At 48.1% G+C, this 21096-nt stretch overlaps 1 protein-coding gene across 9 annotated transcripts in view; it reads left to right on the top strand.

The window, feature by feature from the left end:
• The window catches only part of LOC137355679 (KN motif and ankyrin repeat domain-containing protein 2-like), a 129121-nt gene that overhangs the window by 68711 nt on the left and 39314 nt on the right, over nt 1–21096 (top strand). The window contains exon 1 of one of the 9 annotated variants that reach the window (XM_068021098.1): nt 10892–10910. The exons of 5 other annotated variants lie outside the window; for them this stretch is intronic. The gene's annotated coding sequence lies outside the window, so the exon portion shown is untranslated. Of the gene's footprint in view, nt 1–10891; nt 10911–13788; nt 13805–14911; nt 14929–18261; nt 18292–21096 lie in introns of those variants that run through there. 3 more of the 9 variants (XM_068021100.1, XM_068021099.1, XM_068021097.1) reach the window with 3 other exon arrangements.

Genomic DNA, 21096 nt, shown 5'->3' with positions numbered 1-21096 from the left:
GGGGGGGAGAGGGGAACAGAGAGAGAGGGGGAGGGGAACAGAGCGAGAGGGAGAGAGGGGGGAGGGGAACCGCGAGAGGGGGAGCGGAACAGAGAGAGAGGGCGAGAGAGAGAGAGAGAGGGGGGTAGGGGAACAGAGAGAGAGGGGGAGAAGAACAGAGCAAGAAGGAGAGAGAGGGGGGAGGGGAACAGATGGAGAGGGGTAGTGGGGAACAGAGAGAGAGGGGGAGGGGGGAACAGAGAGGACAATCGGGGGGACAGATAGAGAGGGAGGGGGGGACAGACAGACAGAGAGAGAGAGGGAGGGAAGGAGAGACAGACTGAGAGGGGAGAGGGATTGACAGCGAGGGGGACAGACAGACAGAGAGAGGGAGGGACAGACAGAGAAAGAGAGATAGACAGAGGGAGAGAGAGAAAGAGAGACTGACAGAGAGAGAGAGGGGGACAGACAGACAGAAAGAGAGAGAGGCATAGAGAGAAAGATAAACTAGATAAAGAAAGACAGGTAAGAAACAGAGAGGGAGAGAGACAGAAAAACAGATATTAAGACAGAGAGTTGCCAGAGAGACACATATTCAGGGACATAGTGGGGAGCAATTTCTTCTTTCCCTGGGTATGACTGAATGCTTTCAGGCTGGATTTTTAGCCCTCGATGGGGGCAGGCACAGAGGCAGGCAGGTATAGAATCTTGTGCCTCCGACTGGTGTGCCGGTTCCCCGACTCCATCCCACCCCCAGCCCATTTTCTCAGAGGCGGGATGGTAGGGGGGAGGTGGTGGGGGTGCCAGGGCTACTTGCCCACAACTGGCAGGTAGCCAACTGAGGTACTCAAAGGCCTATTAAGGCCTATTGTCGGAGGCCACCTGGGATTTCCAGGTCCCAGCCAGTGGAGGGGGCCAGTGCAGCAGCTTGGAGGTGGCCTCCCAGCGACAGGCCGGGGGCCAGTGCTCCAGGCAGGCTTAGAGGCCCTCCCTGCCTGCCTGAATTCAGCTGGAGGGAATGGAGGGATTCCGATTCCACAATGGTGGCCTGGGTGCTAAGGCCTTTTTTTAAAATTTAAGATTTGAATAAATTGGGAAGAGGGCACCTCAACTTGGGGGTGTCCTCTGCCTCACTTATCTGCCATGGTATCCTGCTGCTTCTTCAGTGGTTGAGGGCCTCCTTTTGGCCCTCCAGCTTTGAGAGCCCACTCAACATCCTTAATTGGATGGCGGGCCTACTCTCTGGTCATTAATTGGCTAATTCCGGGAAAATCATTTGACCCTGAGGGCAGGGTGCGGAAGCTTGCAGGGAAAATTCTGACCTTCGTATCAGGTGTTTAACTAGAGAGATTGGAGGAGACATTACACTGATATTAATCTGCCAGATGTGTTAAAAAAAATTAAACAATCTGATTCTGGCATTTAGAGTGTGTTGCCTGCTAGTAAGTGTGATGCTGTAATTCTCCATCCTTGAATATGATCAGATGGGGTGCTGCGATCCCGCCCACAGTGTACCACTTAAACACTTTGCCTCACCGTTCAGCGGCAGCACTTAACACTGCGGGTGGCACCCTCTTGGCCTAGGTATGACATGAAACCTGGCAGAATCAAAAATTGGAAGCAAATACATGAATAAAATGGGGGGGGGGGGGATGTAAACCGTTGCCTACCAGGGATCAGGCGCAGACTACCCCAGAATCATATCACTTTCAATTCATAATGGAGCTCAAGACAAGAGCTCTTCATCTCATTGTGCCTTAGAGGATGCAAGCCCAGATCCCAGAGATGAAAGAGGAGTTCACTAACTGTACAGCTACCTTGAGTGAGAAGAGACCTTGAGTCTCTCTGACTAGGCTGGATACCCACCCAGGCGCCTCAGAGGTTAGAAGTCAGTGTTGCACCACTCTGTGACCCAGTCGTTGGAAATATTACCTTTCTATATTGAGTTTTTAAATACTAATATACTGCATCTTCTGTTTATTTTTAATAAAGCTGAGCTATTTTGCCTTATGACCCCAGACATCCTGAGTATTCACATTCCAGCCTGACGTCTGAGGCTGTTTCTGTCTGGGTCAGAGCTCAATTCTCAAAGGACTAAAGTCACTTACTACAAAGGAATCCTCTTAATCAGTTTATTTTCCTGGGCATCTTAGCTAGAATACATCAGGGCAAGAGAGATTGATACTGGCTGACCAGGGTCAATAGAATCTAGGCATACAGAGTGACTGACAAGCTCATTGTAACCACTACGAGGCTGAATCCACTAGTCAGGTTAGATACAACATCGTGTGTTACTTGGAGTCAGTTTTAAGAGTCAGGTGATTCCAACTGCTTCTTATAATTCACATATTCCCCAACAAAGGTGTTGTCTATGAGATGCTGATGGTCCAGGTTAATTTTCTTCATGTGTTTGTCACAAGGATTGTGTTTCGCTGTATATAGCCTTAGAAATGGCTGCATGTGCTATTAACGTAACATGTTCATACACTAAACTTACACACTGTAATTTAAACATTTTAGATAGCTCAAACTTTAAGGACCTCCGCAGGGCTGATCCAGTTCTGTTCATACTGCCTGATCTCTGCCCCTCAAGGGGTTTGGTCCATTGGTACTCTATGCAATGGGAGTCAATGAGAGGGGTTTGTTTCATTGGTGTGATTGTGGCCTTATGTCTCAGACCATGGAACATCACATCAACCTGCCCACTGACATCTGTTGTGGGAGGCACCTCATTTCTCTAATCTCCATCTCAGGAGAACAATGAATGGATTGGGAATCTGGATATCTCATTATAAGCTTTTCCCCTCATATGAAAGTAGTGGCTGCACAATGGGACTGAATGGGAAAAAGATTGGTCCGTTTGGGATTCTAGACAATAGGAGTGAATGGGAAGGCGTTTGGTCCATTAGGATTCTGTGTTTAACTAGGGTTTATATTAATTTGGAGTTAAGCACATCTCAGATATGTTTTATTACAACTGAGCCATCTCCTCTTTCTGTATCTTTGCTCTGCGGATGGTCAGAAAGACATGATGTCAGTTCTCTCCCATGGTTGGAACTAAGATCTAAATGCTACTCAAAATGATGAAGGAGCTTTACTCTGTATCTAACTTTTTTTTTACTCCATATCTAACCTTTTTTTTGTTGAGGGGGCCTTTATTCCCCAGGCCCCCTTTATGTACATTTTTTAAAAATAACTTTATTAAAAACAGATAAATAAAACAAAACTCAAATGAAAATAGCATTGTCTGCTTCGATGATGCACTCCAGCCCCTGCGGTGCCCACCGGTCGCGGAAAGCCTCATGCGAACTGGCAGACACAGCATGCTCCCTCTCCAGGGACACCCAGGCGCAAAAGTAACCTCGGAAGAGGGGCAGCCAATCAGGACAGACGGATCCCCCCGACAGCCCGCAGCCTGGACCTGTGAATTGCCACCTTGGCCGGGCCCAGGAACAGACCAACAAGGAGATCCTCCTCCCGGCCCACCCCATTCCGCACCGGGCGCCCAAGGATCAGGAGCGTGGGGCTGGAGTGCAGCCAAAACCTGAGGAGCAGCCCCTTTAAATACTCAAACAGGGGCTGCAACCTCGCACATTCCATATATACATGGAACACGGACTTGTCCAGGCCACAGAAATTACAGGCGGCCGAGGAGTCCATATAGCTACTTAAAATTCTATTGCACGGGACTGCCCTGAGCAGCACCCTCCACCCCAGGTCTCTGATGTATAGGGGGAGGACTCCCATATAGAGAGACCTCCACCGGGGTTTCCCCTCGCCGCCAGATGGCAATACAGACCGCCACGGTGTGTCCGGGCAGCAGACGAGGGTGAGGAAGTGGAGAGTATGCAGGAGAAGCCCGAATAAGGAAACCCCTCCGTGCCATGTTGAATGGCACGGAGGGCATTTCCAAGAGGTGACTCGGATTTGTGGGACCGGCTCCCGAGGAGGGTTTTGGGGCCTGGTACTGATGAGCAGTTCCGGCCATGCAGAGGTCAGCTCGGCCGGGAGCACTCCACAATCCCGAGCCCAGTAGTCACCCACAGTGAGGGGTGTCTCGGAGGCTTCAGCTACTCCTCCACCCGTTGGTCCCTCCCCAGAGCCGGCCACCCGGACAGCCGAGGCGCTCTCCTCCGCCGGCAGGGGAGCGCCCTGAGTGGAGGCGACCATGTTCCAGACTTTGAATAGATCCCGGTAAAAGATAGGCAACTCCCTCAGAGAGGCGTGGCTAACGTTCTCTGCTGGGAGCTGTGTGTCATCTTGAAGGCTGTGTCCCGGTGGACAAAATACGTTGCCAGCGCACAGCATCTGGGAGGACCCTCGATGTACAGGTATCTCTGCAGGGTCCAAAGGTGAAGAGTCGCAGCCTGGGTATGGACGCGCACCAGTGACTGGCCACCTTCCTCGATTGGGAGACTCAGGACCGCGGCAGAGACCCAGTATTTCCTCTTGCCCCAGAAGAAATTGAGGAGCTTCTTCTGGATCTTGGTGGCAAATGCAGGGGGCGGGGCCAAAGTGACCAACCACTCACAGCATCAAGGCCACCAGTTGGTTTATAACTAGCGTTCGGCCCCTATAGGAAAGCACTCGAAGCAGTCCTGTCCAATGCCCCAGTCAAGTGGTGACTTTAGCCTCCAACTCCTGCCAGTTTGCCGGCCAGGCTTCCTCAGTGGGGCTAAGGTGGACTCCCAGAAAGAGGAGGTGCATGGTGCTCCACGCAAAAGGTGTTAACTCCTCCAGCAGGGAGTCCACCTGCCACTGATCCACCAGGAGTCCAGAACATTTCTCCCAATTGATCCTCGCAGAAAAGGTCTTCTGACAATCGTGAATCCTCCGCAAGTCAACGGGATCTGTGACCACGAGGAGCATGTCATCGGCGTAAGCCGAGAGGATGACCCGCATGGCCGGCCCTCCTGCAAAGCAGGCACAGGAACGGCTCCACGCAAATGGTATGTAATTGGCCGGACATGGGGCATTCCTGAGGCACTCCATTCCCAAAGCGAAGGGGCGCCATCAAGGACCCCTTAACTTTGACCAAACACTCTGCGGTGGGGTATAAAAGTCGGACCCGAGTCCGAATGCGCGCAGAGTCCTGAAAAGATATTCGTGATCCACCCTCTTGAACACCTTCTCCTGAACGAGGGAGAGAAAGGCGACTGACAGACCAGGGGGATTTTGTCCTGGATGGACCAGCCCGGGACCATATAGGACTGGTCGGGGTGGACCATGTGGGCCAGCACAGAGCCCAGGCAGATAGACATAGCCTGGGCAAAGATCTTATAATTGGCTAAGGAGGGAGACTGGATGCCAGTTCTTAAGCAGGCAGGGATTGCCACTCTTAGGCAACAGGATGCTGACTACCCTGTGCCACGAGAGGGGTATCTCACCGGTCGCCAGGCTTTCCCCCAGGACCCATGCGTAATCGCCCCCCTGGGATCAGGCCTTGGGCTGAACTCAGGCTCGGGCTGTGCCACATTGTCCAGGAGATGCGCCTCTCAGTATTTATTCTTTCTTTGCGTCTTCCACTCAGACGGGCACCCCACCTCCCCACGGGAGGCTGTGAAAACCACGGTCTCCAGAACCACCTGAGCGATGTCTGTTGGAAGTGTAGGGGGAGTGGGAGGGGGTGCAGCGGTGCCACCTTGGGCCGTCGAGGTGGGGTTGGTGGCCAGGAGGTTGTGGCAGTTCTTGCAAACGTGGCCCACCCCGTTGCAGGCATGGCACCGCGCCCCGTCTGAGGTCCAGAAGATGCGGTAGGCCGCCCCCTGGGACGCAACATTAAATTGGCCCTCCAAGACCTCCTCCCGCGCCAGCTGCATAAATAGCTGGCGGCGGAAGGAGTAGACATGCCAGAGGCTGTTCTCCCAAAGACTAAGTGGGACTGGGGTGATCCCCGACCTCACCTCCCCCACATGCTGTGCAGTGGCGTCCAGGAGGTCCACTGGCTGGAAAGTCCCGCCCACGGTGAGCCCCCTGCTCAGGGCCAGGCCCACCACCCGCTCGGTCTTCAGGAAAAACACTGCCTTCCCGTACATCTTTGAGGCTGCGACAATGGCCAAGGGGCATTACATTAACACAAGCCTCAATAGTCATAGTTAGGTGGGTGTAGGTCTTCACCCCATGCTTTGATATCAAGATTTTAAATGGTGACGGGGATACAGGAGTGGCTGCAGCAGCTGTTGCAGCATAGGAAGGATCCGCCACCGGAGAGGACTGTGAAGCCATAGGGCAGAAGAGTCACACCCACCATTGAATAAAACAGAGTTTGAGAGAAAGGAAAAAAAAAATTAATTGTCCCACATATACTCTGCTGGAGATTACGAACAGGGAGAGAGGCTGAAGGAGAGGTCAGGAGGAATCAGTCTCTCTGTCAATATTTCTTTAAGGCACTGCTTTCGCTGGTCTTCCAGTTGGTGGGGTGGGGGGAACGATGTCTCACCTGAGACAGACACTCTTTGCTTCCGGTGTTGAGGGAAAACAGAAAAGAGAAAGTCTCTTCACCTGGGCAGCTCCAGCGAGCCCTGGCTATGTCTTTGGGGTGGTGAGGGAGCTCCTATTCAAAGCTGTTAAACACTGGAGCTCCCTGTTCAAACAAAACAGCCCCACCCAAGGTCTTTAGGTCTCTTCTTTCCCCCTCCCCAAAACAATCAATGAAAGGGCTTCAAAAAGCGAAACTCACAAGAGCTGTCAGCTGTTTTGGCCTCCTGTTTTCCTCCTTTGTTGCCAGGGATAAATGGAAAAACCTTCCTTTCAGTCTCAGTCTTCCTCTTGCAGCAGTCACACTGCTTCCAGCTTCCAGCCTCCAGCACACAGCCACAGTCAGCTGAACCTTGTTATCCACTCTGCAGTCCTCAATCAGGCAGCAGAAAATCCCATTTTTTTTTTAATAACTTTATTAAAACCAGATAAATAAACAAAAAAACTCAAATTAAAATCCCATGCTGTACCTGCCCTGGGAGTGTTTGATGGGGACAGTGTAGAGGGAGCTTTACTCTGTATCTAACCCTGTGCTGTACCTGTCCAGCTAGTGTTTCATGCAACAGTGTAGAAGGAGGTTTACTGTTTATCTAGCCCGTGCTGTACCTGCCCTGAATGTCAAGCAGTATGAGAGATGAGGAGTTGTATAAATGCTGGCTATTTCAGGGTCAAACTTTTTCGATATAACTTTCTTTTTCTTCCAATGTTAAAAGGGAAACCTGAAGTTCTGCCCTGTTACCCACAGTCTGTTTCCTCCCTCTCGCTGCAGCGTGAAACTGAAGCATTTCCCCAGAGGCAGTGGTGACAGTGGGAGGGGGAGGGGCAAGAAATATGATGAGGGTAGACCACCAGCCGTACCAGATGTGTGTACACTGTGTCTGGACAATGATAGAGGGAGAGATAATCAGAATGACATGTCCTAAATATTATTGAAATGCTGGTTGGAATACTTTTGCTGAATTAAAAAATTCTTTTCACTTCGTTCTAACCCTATAATCTCGGTGAATAATTATCTCCATTTCCCTGAAGATAAGCTCGAGACCAAAACAACGTCTGAGTTTATTTTCCTGCTGCTTATTGATGTCATTGCCCATCTGCAGGATAAAGTCACCAATAAATACCTGGTGAGGGTGGTTTGCACTGTTCAACTCCCACCTGACTGCAGCAAGTATTTTTTGGTTATGAGGGTATAACCCTAACTTGTTTTATTTGTCAAATGAACAGCTGCCTTGTGGGCGTCTCGGGAGAGACCACGGCTAAGGGAGTAAACCCTAACAGAAAATCCGGAGTGGAACCCCGTAGGCGGTCATGTGTCACCTTTGGCATGTTTCCGGCAGTTCCTGCAGCCATACCGGTGCCAAACGTCGTGCTCTGCACTCCTTTGGACCCCACCAGAAAGGCCGAGAGGGGGGTTTTGACGCTTGGGCAACTCTCAACCTCCATACATTCGCCCAGGCATGCGCCATGGAGAGGTCACTCCATAGTTGCCTCACAGCGACTGACACCACTGACCACCTCTAGGCGCTTACCCATTGTCTCTCGAGACAAGGAGGCCAAAGAAGAAGAAGAAATACCAGGATTGGACTTAAGGTTGCCAACTTGCATGTATTCCAGGAGCTTTGATCACATTAGGACCATTACTTTTCTTGATCTATATTAATGATTTGGGTACTTGGGTATACAGGGCACAATTGCAAAATTTGCAGTTGACACAAAACTTTGAAGTATTGTGAACTGTGGGGAGGATAGTGATCAACTTCAAGAGGACATAGACAGGCTGGTGGACTGGGTAGACACTCGGCAGGTGAAATTTAATGAAGAGAAGTGTGAAGGATGCATTTTGGTAGGAAGAACAAGGAGAAGCAATATAAAATAAAAGATACGATTCTAAAGGAGGTGCAGGAACAGAGAGACATGGGGTGTATGTGCACAAATTGTTGAAGGTGGCAGGGCAGGTTGAGAAAGTGGTTAATAAGGCATGTGGGATCCTGAGTTTTATAAATGGAGGCATAGAGTACAAAAGCATGGGAGTTATGGTACACCTTAATGAAACACTAGTTTGCCCTCAACTAGAGTATTGTATCCAATTCTGGGCAGCACACTTTCAGAAGGATGTGAAAGCATTAGACAGGGCGCAGAAAAGATTTACGAGAATGGTTCAGCAGATGCAGAACTTCAGTTATGTGGATAGATTGGAGAAGCTGTGACTTCTCCTTGGTGAAGAGAAGATTGGGAGGAGATTTGATAGAGGTGTTGAAAATCATGAGGGGTCTGGATGGAGTAGATAGAGAGAAACTGTTGCCAGTAGCAGAAGGGTCAAGTACCAGAGGACACTGATTTAAGGGGAATGACAAAAGAGAACACAGCGACGTGAGGCAAAAGTTTTTACACAGCAACTGGTGAGGATCTGGAATGCGCAGCCTGAGAGAGTGGTGGAGGCAGATTCAATCGTGGCTTTCAAAAGGGAATTAGGTAATTCTCCAAAGAGAATTTGCAGGGGTATGGGGAAAAGACAGGGGAGTGGGACTAGCTGAGCGGTTTTGCATGGATATGATGGGCTGAACAGCCTCCTTCTGTACTGTAACTGTTCGATGATTCTATGACCTCTCCCCTCAAACTGCCCCACCCCACACTCCCGCCATTGGTCCATCCTCCGGGTGCATTGCCTTTCCACAGAGAAAGAGAAAGACGATGCTTATTACCCTCAATTAATATCCTTATTAATCTCAAGTATTGGTGTATCAGCCGTTTTTCTTCTCTCTCCAATATTTTTGTAACTGATAAATGTAAATGTTCAACATAAATAAAATAACACCAGTCTTTTTTAACACCCCAGTGATTTTCTCCCGGGTGTTGCTCCCAGCAGTATCCTGATTAATCTTCAATTCCTGGACGCTCCAGGACAATCCTAGAGGGTTGGCAACTCTAATTGGTTTGCAACACCGTCCAACACAGCTAGTCTGAACCAGGATGGCGACTCAGTTACATGAATTGTTCCCTGAAAATGTCAATCAGTTGAGTTAACCTGGACTACTCTACAGGGGTCGGAGTTGGTGAAGGATGTTTGTTATGCTGGGAGGATCCAGGCACTCTCAAATGGGTGTCTGACTAACCCTGAGCATCCTCTAAGACTGGAAGGAGACCTTGTAAGCTTTGTCTGAAGCTCCTTCGCCTGTACAGTGAATGAGAGGAAATGCTACTGCCAGTGGCTTGAACAAAAAAATGTTCTGCTTGTTTTCTCTCAAAATGAATACCATATACGGTGAGACTGGGCGATTCAGCTCCACTCGTCTGTGCCAGCTGGCTGGCTGGCTGATCCCAGTCACCAGAGAATAAAAATGGAACTGCGTTTTCTCCTGCTTAACTGCGAGGTGTCAGCCTTGCCAGCGACGCCCATGTCCCAAGAATGAATGATGATAATAAAGCAGACAGTTGAAGCCATGTGTTTCTGCATCTTCCTCTGTTTTACGCAGTGAGTATCAGAGACCTATCATCTGCTCTGTTTCTAGCCTTGTTTCTCTCAGCGTATGCAGATGGCTCTTGGGCGGGCAAGACGTTGCTGTCATTTAACTGACTGACAGGTGGGACATGTGCTCGAGAGCCTTGCCTCAGTGCGTTGTGCTCTGGCCTTTTGAATCAGATGATTGTGGGTTCGAGCCCCACTCCAGAGACTCGAGTCCAGGCTGGCACTCACGTTGCAGTACTGGGGGAGTGCAGCATTGTCGGAGGTACCACCTTTCAGATGAGACATTAAACCGAAGCCACGTCTGCTCTCTCAGGTGGATGTAAAAGATGCCACAGCACTATTTCAAAGAAGAGCAGAGGAGTCATCTCCGGTGCCCTAGCCAATATTTATCCCTCAGCCAACATCGCTGAAAGTGTTTATCCAGTCCTTATCACATTGCCATGGCTGATGTAAGACCACGTCTGACATCTACACAAGTGTCTTCCATCAGAAATCATTGGATAGTGACCAGGGGCTGAGAACCCTGGCTGATCGATATTTTGTGCCTTCCCTCTCTCTAGCCAAGGATATTGATGCTATTTGTCCTGACAGCACTGCTGAGGCAAGCACAGGCAGGGCTGAAACGCGGGACTTCCCTGATCTGTATGACTCAGTGGCAAGTAGTAGTATCTTCCTGTGGAATGAGTGAGAAACAGCAGATGAAACAGGGCATGGGACCAACTACTTCTGAGGCTGATGACTCGCCGATCAGTCCGTAACCGGAGCCCCATTCCTGCCTCTTATGTATGGCGAGCTGATCCTGGGCGGACGTTTCATTAGACGGGCCCGACTGACAGACATCAAACTGCAGATGGTCCAATCCCAGCTGGCTGCAGAGTAGGGTTGCCAACCCGCTAGGATTGGCCTGGAGTCTCCAGGAGTGAAAGGCTGATAAAGTGCTGTGAGCAAACCCAGCAGAAAAATCATCGAGGCACTACAAAAAAAAAAGGTGCGCTTTTTGTTCCTTTTTCTTTGAATAAGTTTGGTTATTAATTCCAAAAATACCGCAGATGGGGTGTTGGTTAGAGGGGGAAAAAAAGCTGTTTAACCGGGCGGGGCAGTTGGAGGAGGGAGCCTCATGTGATGCAACCTCCAGGAATATGCCCAAATAGAGTTGGAAACTCTCACTGGCGAGACTTGCTCAGCCCTTAGTGCTTGCTCCAAGAATTCCTAACAAGAGCACAGGATTTAATCATTAAAATAACATTTTTGGAAAGCTGGCCTTGTTTTGAATGTGCAGGGTTGACGGAGTCTCTGAGGGATTCGAAACAGGAAATAGATCCTTGAATGGTCAGACCCCACCTTTCCTGCGTATTATCCTGCCTGGTCCATCTGAACATGTTCACGGACCCACAGTGCTCATCGTGCATTCTCTACAGAGGAAAATGTCAAACAATTTATATTCATTAAGACGGGAATGCAGCCATACCCGCTCTAAATACAGACACAACTCAGAACTGAGAACTAAGCTACAGCTGAGAAAACTCTAGTCTTCCACTGCAACCAGACCCATTTCACTATGTACAATCTAAACGGGTCAAACCACTTCCCGTCATTCCCACTGTATAGAATCCCCAGTGGAATCATTACATCCCAAACCACTTTGAAACATGGAAATGTACGGAACCAGACAGTGCCACTGTGTCAAACTGGCTGATTTCCCCTAGTACAAAGATTACTGTGTTATATCGTCTATAATACCCTCCCCATTCAGTCCTCATGCAGAATCCCACACTGTCCTGTCTGTTATATGTAAGGAAAGACTTGCATTTTCAAAGCGCCTTTCACAACCTCAGGACATCCCAAAGCGCTGTGTACTTTGGAAGTGTAGTCACTGCTGTAATGTAGGAAACAGGGCAGCCAACTGTGTGCAGCAAGATCCCACAAACAGCAATGTGATAGCGACCAGATGATCTATTTTTGTGATGTTGATTGAGGGATAAATATTGACCAGGACACTGGGGAGAACTCCTCTGCTCGTCTTCAAAATAGTGCCATGGGATCTTTTCCATCCACCTGGAGAAGGTTGATGGGGCCCTGGTTTAACAACTGAGCCAAAAAACAGCACCTCCGATAGTGCAACATTTGGGAAGCAATTCATTTGGGAAGCACATTGAGACGTTTTGATGTGATAAGGTGTAACTATTAATTGGCAGTGTTGTTGCATATGGAGAGTGAAGACTAATTTTCAGATGAAGTAGGATAGAGGATGGGAATAATTGATCAGGCCGAACAGACATAACTTGGCTCCATTTCAAAAGCAGTTTGTCCTTATTTTAATATTTTCATTATAAATTTCTTTGCCCATATTTATGACAGAAACAGCAGATATCATGATGTAATTATACTCTCTCACCAGTAGAGGAGCTGCAGCGCCTTCATTGGTGAGAAGGTGCAATTACAGTGTGACAAGTTTACATTGGTGTTTCCATTATAAATATATACATAAGAATTTATAATGGCAAAAGTTGACAGAAAGTATGGAATATATGGAAGATTTTAATAAATTGCTGGATTTGTTTTGTTTTTATAAAATTTCAAAGGGCAAAATGATGTCCTATTTATTTCCATTAAATCTTCTTCTTTGGCCTCCCTGTCTCGGGAGACAATGGGTAAGTACCTGGAGGTGGTCAGTGGTTTGTGGAGCAGCATCTGGAGTGGCTATAAAGGCCAATTCTAGAGTGACAGACTCTTCCACAGGTGCTGCAGAAAAAAATTGGTTGTCAGGGCTGTTACACAGTTGGCTCTCCCCTTGCGCTTCTGTCTTTTTTCCTGCCAACTGCTAAGTCTCTTCGACTCGCCACACTTTAGCCCCGCCTTTGTGGCTGCCCTCCAGCTCTGTGTAATGTGTCGCTAAGTGACACAGAGCAGGCTCAGTGTTTCTGAGCACCTGTATTTCTGTGGCTGGGAGCATTTCTGAGCCTCTTTGGGTTTTTGAGGCTGCATTGTTGAGGATCTGTGTTTTGAAGCTGCATTTCTGAGGGGCCGTGCGTTTCGGAGGGTCTGTATTTCTGAGGTTGCATTTGTGCTGATTTCACTGATCTCAGTGAGGATAGTGGTGGAGATGCTACAATTGACCTCAGTGCCCCGGGACTAAGGAGGCGGAGCACAGCTATGGTGCCTGCTCTTGACCTATAGCAAATAGACATCTGCTGTGAGGTAAATGTGGATGTCGGTGAGCATCGGACTGGGCTCAACTGTGATGCACGCCAGGGTAATATCGCCTGTTAACGCACGTTGCTGAGGATCACAATTGAAGAATAGGTACTGGATGGCGAATGGTGTCCAATAATTCTTGATAAGCAAGGGACTGGAAGGTTATCGGGGGTAGGTGGAAATGTGGAGTAATCAGTTCAGCCATGAACTTATTGAATGGCGGAGCAGGCTCGAAGGGCCGAGTGGCCTACTCCTGCTCCTAATTCATATGTACGTATAAAACTGTGATCCATAAAGATCCAGTGCCTTTAGGGGAGAACAATGAGAGGAGGGCATTAAATTGTTCTTTCCCATAAATGTGTAACCAGGACTTTCACTAAAAGGGAGACAACCCAGGAAAAAGAGAGAAAGTGGTCTGTATTGAAATCCGTCATTCAAGAGCTTAAATACAAGCAAGTGCCCAGTGGCTGCAGCTGATCTCAAACCCTCTTGTTGTGGATGATTCCCCTGATCCTGTAGATACTGTTTCAAATACTGTACACTCTGAATTGGTTGGAGAAAAAGTGAGTCAGGCCCTTAGAAGCAGTGAGTCAGAGTTTGAGGAGGTTAAACACGCAGACATAATCTGAGATGGTCTAGAGCGATTTATCAAACGGGGAAAGGACAGGCTTTTATAGAGACAACAAGGTAATTACTTACAGCAGCCTTTTTATTTAATTGATTTATTGCTTTCTAATGCCATGCAGCATCCATTCCCCCTCCCCCTCCCCTCCCCTCCCCCCATCCCACCCCACCGTCCCTCTGGTGCATTAGCGAGCAAGAAAAAATAGTTTATATAACAGAAAGGCTCACAGTCTGTAATGTTTTTAATTTGATAAAGATTGGATAGTTATGAAAAATCAAATCTCTGCTAAGAATTTTGAGGCTCTGTGTTTCTGGGGGGCTGTGATTCTGAGGCTCTGTGTTTCTGAGGGGCTGTGTTTCTGAGGGGCTGTGTTTCTGAGGGGCTGTGATTCTGAGGGGCTGTGATTCTGAGGGGCTGTGTTTCTGAGGGGCTGTGTTTCTGAGGGGCTGTGTTGCTGAGGGGCTGTGTTTTTGAGACTGTGTTTCTGAAGGGCTGTGTTGCTGAGGGTCTGTGTTTCTAAGACTCTGTGTTTCTGAGACTCTGTTTCTGAGACTCTGTTTCTGAGTCTCTGTGTTCCTGAGTCTCTGTGTTCCTGAGGGGCTGTGTTCCTGAGGGGCTGTGTTCCTGAGGCTCTGTGTTCCTGAGGCTCTGTGTTCCTGAGGCTCTGTGTTTCTGAGTCTCTGTGTTTCTGAGGGGCTGTGTTTCTGAGGGGCTGTGTTGCTGAGGGGCTGTGTTTCTGAGGCTCTGTGTTTCTGAGGCTCTGTGTTTCTGAGACTCTGTGTTCCTGAGTCTCTGTGTTCCTGAGGCTCTGTGTTCCTGAGTCTCTGTGTTCCTCAGGCTCTATGTGCTTTGTTCTAAGCTGTTTGTTAATAGCGCCGTGCTGTCTCCAGGGGTTCTTGGATGTCTGTGGACTTAGTGTCACTCGAGAGCTACGCTACCTGGAGATGAGAGGTTTCTGTTCTGGAATGATCAGCATGTGATCCTCAGCCTGGAGAGCGGGAGATAACAGAGGCCTGGGGAGCCCTGACAGCCCTTTTAATTAGTGAGTGGAGTCAAGGGGATTGAGCATGAGAGGATGAAGAAAATACTGTTAAATAGAGAGGAGGGGGCCTCTCACTGCACGCCAGAAGGTTGCTGACCCAGCCCTGGGACATGTGCTGTTCTTATACGCCCTTGTTGGGATCCCGTGAGTGCTCTGTTTTGGGTTATGCGATTTTATTCTGATGCTAGTAGACAGGGAAAGGCCGTGAATAAAGGACTCCCCGAGGGACATATTTCCTCACATCCTCCTGACTGCACAAATTGCTGCTCGGTCATGAGTCATTTTGTTAAACTGGATTAAATGAGAAACATGTGCAGGTTTAACACTGGAAAGCCTTTGACTGTTTTTTCCATTGCATTTCTGCAGTGTTTCTCATACATTTGTTCCTCCAGTTGCTGAGCCCTTCTCTAATTCATGTTCTCATGTTCTCTTTCTACTATTGAGGATCTGTCATGCTTCAGATGGTGATTTTAATTCTCCCATCCACCCTCCCACTATCCCTAGTATTATTACATAGAATATACTAAGGGCGGCACAGTGGCGCAGTGGTTAGCACCGCAGCCTCACAGCTCCAGGGACCCGGGTGTGATTCCGGGTACTGCCTGTGTGGAGTTTGCAAGTTCTCCCTGTGTCTGCGTGGGTTTTCTCCGGGTGCTCCGGTTTCCTCCCACAAGCCAAAAGACTTGCAGGTTGATAGGTAAATTGGCCATTATAAATTGTCACTAGTGTAGGTAGGTGGTAGGGAAATATAGGGACAGGTGGGGATGTTTGGTAGGAATATGGGGTTAGTGTAGGATTAGTATAAATGGGTGGTTGATGTTCGGCACAGACTCGGTGGGCCTAAGGGCCTGTTTCAGTGCTGTATCTCTAATCTATACACCACAGCCCAACTAATCCAAACTGGTGTTTATATTGTACATGAGTCCTCTCCTATTCCATTTACCCCCATCTCAACCTTTCACCGTATTTTTCTTTTCTTTTTTCTCTCATGTATTTCTCTTTCTCCTCTCTCTCCATGGAGACATCGATTCCCTCCTGGAGCACAATTCCACAGTGACAGGTACAAGAGGCTATCATTTGCCTCATCAGCCCTGAACCCAGGTAGTGGAGGAATACCATATATTCCTGCTCCTGGTCACTATTCAAGAAGTGCCCTTGCCTGCACTCATCTGCGGCAAAAACCCTCATCTGTGCTTTTGTTACCTCCAGATTCAATTATACCAGTGCCTTCCTGGCCAGCCTCCCATCATCCCCCTCCCCCCCCACCCCTCCGTAAACTTCGGCTCGTGCAAAACTCTACTGCCCGTGTCCTAACTCACACCAAGTCCCATTCACCCATCACCCCTGTGCTCACCGAGCTACATCAGGTCCCAGTCCGGTATTTTTAAATTCTCATCTTTGTGTTCAAATCCTTCCATGGCCGCTTCCTCCCACCCCCACTCCTCTCTGTATCTCTGGAACCTCCTCCAGCCCGATAACCCTCCAAGATATGATTTCCTTGAGTTCAGGGCTCGTATGCATCCCTGATTTTCATTGGTCCACCATTGGTGGCCATACCTAGGCCCTCAGCTCTGGAACCTCTTACCTAAACCTCTGCATCTCTCCCTCCTCCTTTAAGACATTCTTAAAACCTATCTCTTTGACCAAACTTTTGGTCACCTTATGTCTCTTGCTTTGACTCGGTGTCAATGTTTGTCTGATTACACTCCTGTGAAGCACCTTGGGGCGTTTTACTACAGAGAAGGCACTATATAAATGCAAGTTGTAATTATAGGGATGTGTGAGGTGATGCATTTTGGTAGGAAAAGTAAGGAGAGACAACTCAAGCTAAATAGTACAATTTTAAAGAGGGTGAAAGAACAGTGAGACCTGGGGGTGTTTGTACACAAGTCTTTGAAGGTGGCAGGACAGGTTAACAAAGCAGATGGAATCTTGGGCTCTATAAATAGAGACATAGAGTACAAAGTCAGGAAGTTATGCTAAACCTGTACAAAACACTTGTTTGGCTCCAGCTGGAGCATTGTGTACAATTCTGGACATCAAACTTTAGGAAGGATGTGAAGGCTTTGGAGAGGGTGTGGAAGAGATTTACTAGTATGGTTTGAGGGATGAGAGTTTACATTTAGACTGGAGAAAGTTGTTCTTCTTTGAACAGATAAGGCTAGAGGAGATTTGATGGAGATATGTAAAAAGAAAAGAAGGGTTTGGATAGAATAAGTAAAGAGATGCTGTTTCCAATGGCTGAAGAGTTGAGAACCAGAGGACACCGATTTAAGGTGATTGGCAATATGAGGAAAGGCTTTTTATTTTATTTAGAGATACAGCACTGAAACAGGCCCTTCTGCCCACCGAGTCTGTGCCGACCAACAACCACCCATTTATACTAATCCTACATTAATCCCATATTCCCTACCACATCCCCACCATTCTCCTACCACCTACCTACACTAGGGGCAATTTACAATGGCCAATTGACCTATCAACCTGCAAGTCTTTGGCTGTGGGAGGAAACCGGAGCACCCGGCAGAAACCCACATGGTCACAGGGAAAACTTGCAAACTCCGTACCAGCAGTACCCAGAACTGAACCCAGGTCGCTGGAGCTGTGAGGCTGCGGTGCTAACCACTGCGCCACTGTGCTGCCCCAAAAAAAAAACAGACCGTGTCAGAAGAGGGATTTGAACCCAAGCCTCCAGTGGAGACTGCGACCTGAACGCAGCACCTTAGACCGCTCGGGCATCCTGACTGCGTTTTTTTATATGCAACAAGTGGTTATGATTTGGAATGCATTGTCTGATAGGCAGATGGATACAGATTCAATAGCCTTCAAATTGGAACTTGATAAATACTTGAAGGAGGAAAACTTGGAGGGATATGGAGAAAGAGTAGGGGGCTTGGACTAACTGGATTGTTCTTCCAAAGAACCAACACAGGCTCAGTTGGCAGAATGGTCTCCTTCTGTGCTGTACCATTCGAGGATTCTGTGTTGGGCAAGGAGAGGATAGAGCTCCAGCTGTCTTCAGCTCACATGCGAGGAATGTACACTTGGGTGTGGTGATGAAGGGTGTCTGGTGCAAGTGGAACCGTCCCTCAGTCAGAGTCAGCTCCGTGTGGAGAAGAGCAGGGAACGTTTGGAGGAGGCAGGAGGGAAGGAAAAACATCAGCTGAAGAAATGGAAAAATCATAAGAGGAAGCACTCCAGGGTGAGGAGGGGGGTTTAATGAGATGAGAGTAGAAAATGCAAGGAAGGTGTTGTCTTTGATGGGAGAGACTGAGCAGCTTCAGGCAACATTAAACCCTTAAGTGTAAACACTGTCACATGATGCAGAATGTCAGTCCCATTCGCAGTAAAGTCTGCAACTGAGTGTGACTCGGTGTGGGAGGGGGGGTGATATATCAAAGCCTCGACATCTCAGCCAGGCTTTGTCACAGACACCCAGGGCTGCAGGAGAATGAGAGAAAAGCAGCTGATAATGTAACTGAGGCTAGCGGGTTGCAGGGTGCAGAGGTGAGAATGGATTTTGTTGCATGTCTTGGCTGTGTGTGTTTGTCTGTTTGTTGCTTCTGTGTGTGTGTGTGTGTGTGTGTGTGTGTGTCTGTCTGCCTGACTCTGTGTGTCTCTGTCTTTCTCTGGATGTGTGCCTGCCTGACTGTATGCGTGTGCGTCTGTCACTCTGTGTGTTTGTGTGTACCTTTGTGTGTCTGTCTGTGTGTGAGTCTGTGTGTTTATGGGTGTGTATGTGTGTGTGTGTGTGGCTGTCTCTGCGTCTCTGTGCCTGCCTGTGTGTATATGTGTTTATATGTGTCTGTGTGAGTGTGAGTGTGAGAATGTATGCCTGTCTTTGTGTGTGTGTGTGTCTGTCTATCTCTGTTTGGCTGTCTTTGTCTGAGTGTGTGTGTTTCTCCAGGCATTCTATCTATGTGCCAGTGCTAATATAAGCAAGTGTTGGGCTCTACGTTCGGGAGAGGGAATAGCTTTCTGAAGGATGTGGTGATATTCAGTTCTGGGGTTTCTGGTGCAGTCAACTACTTTTAAGGCTGATTTCTAAACACAAATCAAAAATTTGTTAGATATTTTTGAGTTACATACAGCACAGAAACACGCCATTTGCCGACTGTTCTGTGTCAGTGTTTATGCTCGACATGACCCTCCTCCCACCAAGCTTCATTTCACCTATCTGCATATCCTTCCATTCCTCTTTCCCTCGTGCTTATCTAGTTTAAATGCGTCTATGCTATTCACCGCAACTACTCCCTGTGGTAATGAGTTCCACACTCTCACTCTGGGTAAAGAACTTTCTCCTGAATTCCCTATTGGATTTATTAGTGACCATCGTATATTTTTGGTCACTAGTTCTGGTCTCCCCCGCAAGTGGAAACATCTCGATATCTGCCCTATCGAATCCTTCATAATTTTAAAGAGCTTTTTCAGGTCACCCCTCTGCTTTCTCTTTTTTGTGATGAGAGCCCCAGCCTGTTCAATTTTTCCTGATGGTTATAACCTCTCGGTTCTGGTATCATCCTTGTAAATCTTTTTTGCACCTTCTCCGGTGTCTCTATATCCTTTTTATAATACAGAGATGAGAACTGTACTTTGTTGGAGCTTTGTGAGGTGATTTATTACCCAGTTCCATTACACTTTATGAATAATTCCAAAAGTCACAACTCGAAGAACTAGACTGGACTAAGGTTAAGATAAATTTCACAGTCCCACCCCCCCCCCCCCCCCCATTAGGGATGCCACACTCAGATTCCCAGAATTAACCCTGTAATATGTAGACTATAAGACATTGTCATTAGGTAGAGCATTAATAACACTTACATTGAGCTAACCAGCAACAAGTTTATAAATGGCATGTTGCATTTTATCAAATTCATCATGAGAATGACTCAGTGTACAAAAGGAAGATCTATTTGGACTTTCCAAAAGTATTTGATAAAGTGCAACATAAGAGACTTGAAAGCACCACGAGGAGCTGACTGACCTTTTCATTCCCTTCCTCCTGCAGGGAAGGCACTCTGCCTCAACTCTTTACACAGGATACACAGCACAGAAACAGGCCATTCGGCCCAACTAATCTGTGTTGCTGCTCATACTTTTCACGAGTTTCCTCACATTCCAGCCACCTCATCCCAGCCTTTCAGCATATCTTTCTATTCTCTTTTCTCTCATGCACTCGTCTAGTTTTCTTTTGAAAACATCTGTGCCTCGCCCACTTCCCCTTGGTAGCAAGTTCCGCGTTCTCTGAGCCATAGTAATTTTACGGCGCAGAAGGAGGCCATTTGGCCCATCGTGTCTGTGCCAGCCAAGAAACAAAGAGCTATCCAGCCTAATCTCACTTTTCAACTCTTGGTTCGTAGCCCTGTAGGTTACAGCTCTTCACATGTACATCCAGTTTTGTGGGAACATTATAGGGAACATTAGGCAGGGTGGCACCTGCCCCGCTGATGTATTCGCTGGCGGGTTGTCTGCTGAATAATATCACTGGCATCCACCAGAGATTTGACTTCTACGGACTTCACTGGAGATGGTGAGAGAACAAGTTGATTGTCACATGTATCGTGCAGTATTCTAGGGGAAGAGGTTTGTGCAGTTATAGGTGATTTTTGTTTGGGTACTTGTCTCTGTGTATTTAAGAGTTGTCATTGAGTGAAAACATTGTTCAAGGGGAGGTTGCAGTGAAGCAGCCCTGCAGGAAGACCAGCTGTTGGGATCAGGAGTCAGTAACTGGAAGGGGCATTCCCGTCAAGGGGATTCTGCAGAACGGAAAGTAGGCACTTGTTTCCCATCTCCCATCGTCCTGTTCTCATTTACCCAATCCCCCCCTGTCTCACTGACCCACATTGGCAACTGGTCCAGCAACACCTCGATTTTAAAATTCTCATCCTCATGTTCAAATCCCTACATGGCCTCGCCCCTCCTTATCTCTGTAACCTCCTCCGATCTGACAACCCTCTGAGATCGCTGCGCTCCTCCGACTCTGGCCTCTCATGCATCCCCCTCTTCCTTTGCTCTACCATTGATGGCTGTGCCTTCAGCCATCTCGGGCCTAAGCTCTAGAATTCTCCCTAAACGTCTCCACCTCTCTCCTCCTTTAAAACCATTCTCTTTGACCAAGCTTTTGGTCACCTGTTCTAAAGTCTCCATATGTGGCTCGGTGTCACCTCTTGGCTAATAGCCTTTCTGTGAAGCGCCCTGAGACGTTTTAATATGTGAAAGGTGTTATATAAGTGTCTCCTGCTGCCAAGCAACAGAGCCTGGGTGTGGGAGGGGTATCATTTTGCTGAGCTCTGTGTACACCAGGCTGCACAC

This window comes from Heterodontus francisci, chromosome 43, assembly GCF_036365525.1.
Source record: "Heterodontus francisci isolate sHetFra1 chromosome 43, sHetFra1.hap1, whole genome shotgun sequence".
NCBI lineage: Eukaryota > Metazoa > Chordata > Chondrichthyes > Heterodontiformes > Heterodontidae > Heterodontus > Heterodontus francisci.
The sequence above is the reverse complement of the archived record's forward strand: the minus strand, read 5'-3'. Positions and strand labels throughout refer to the sequence as shown.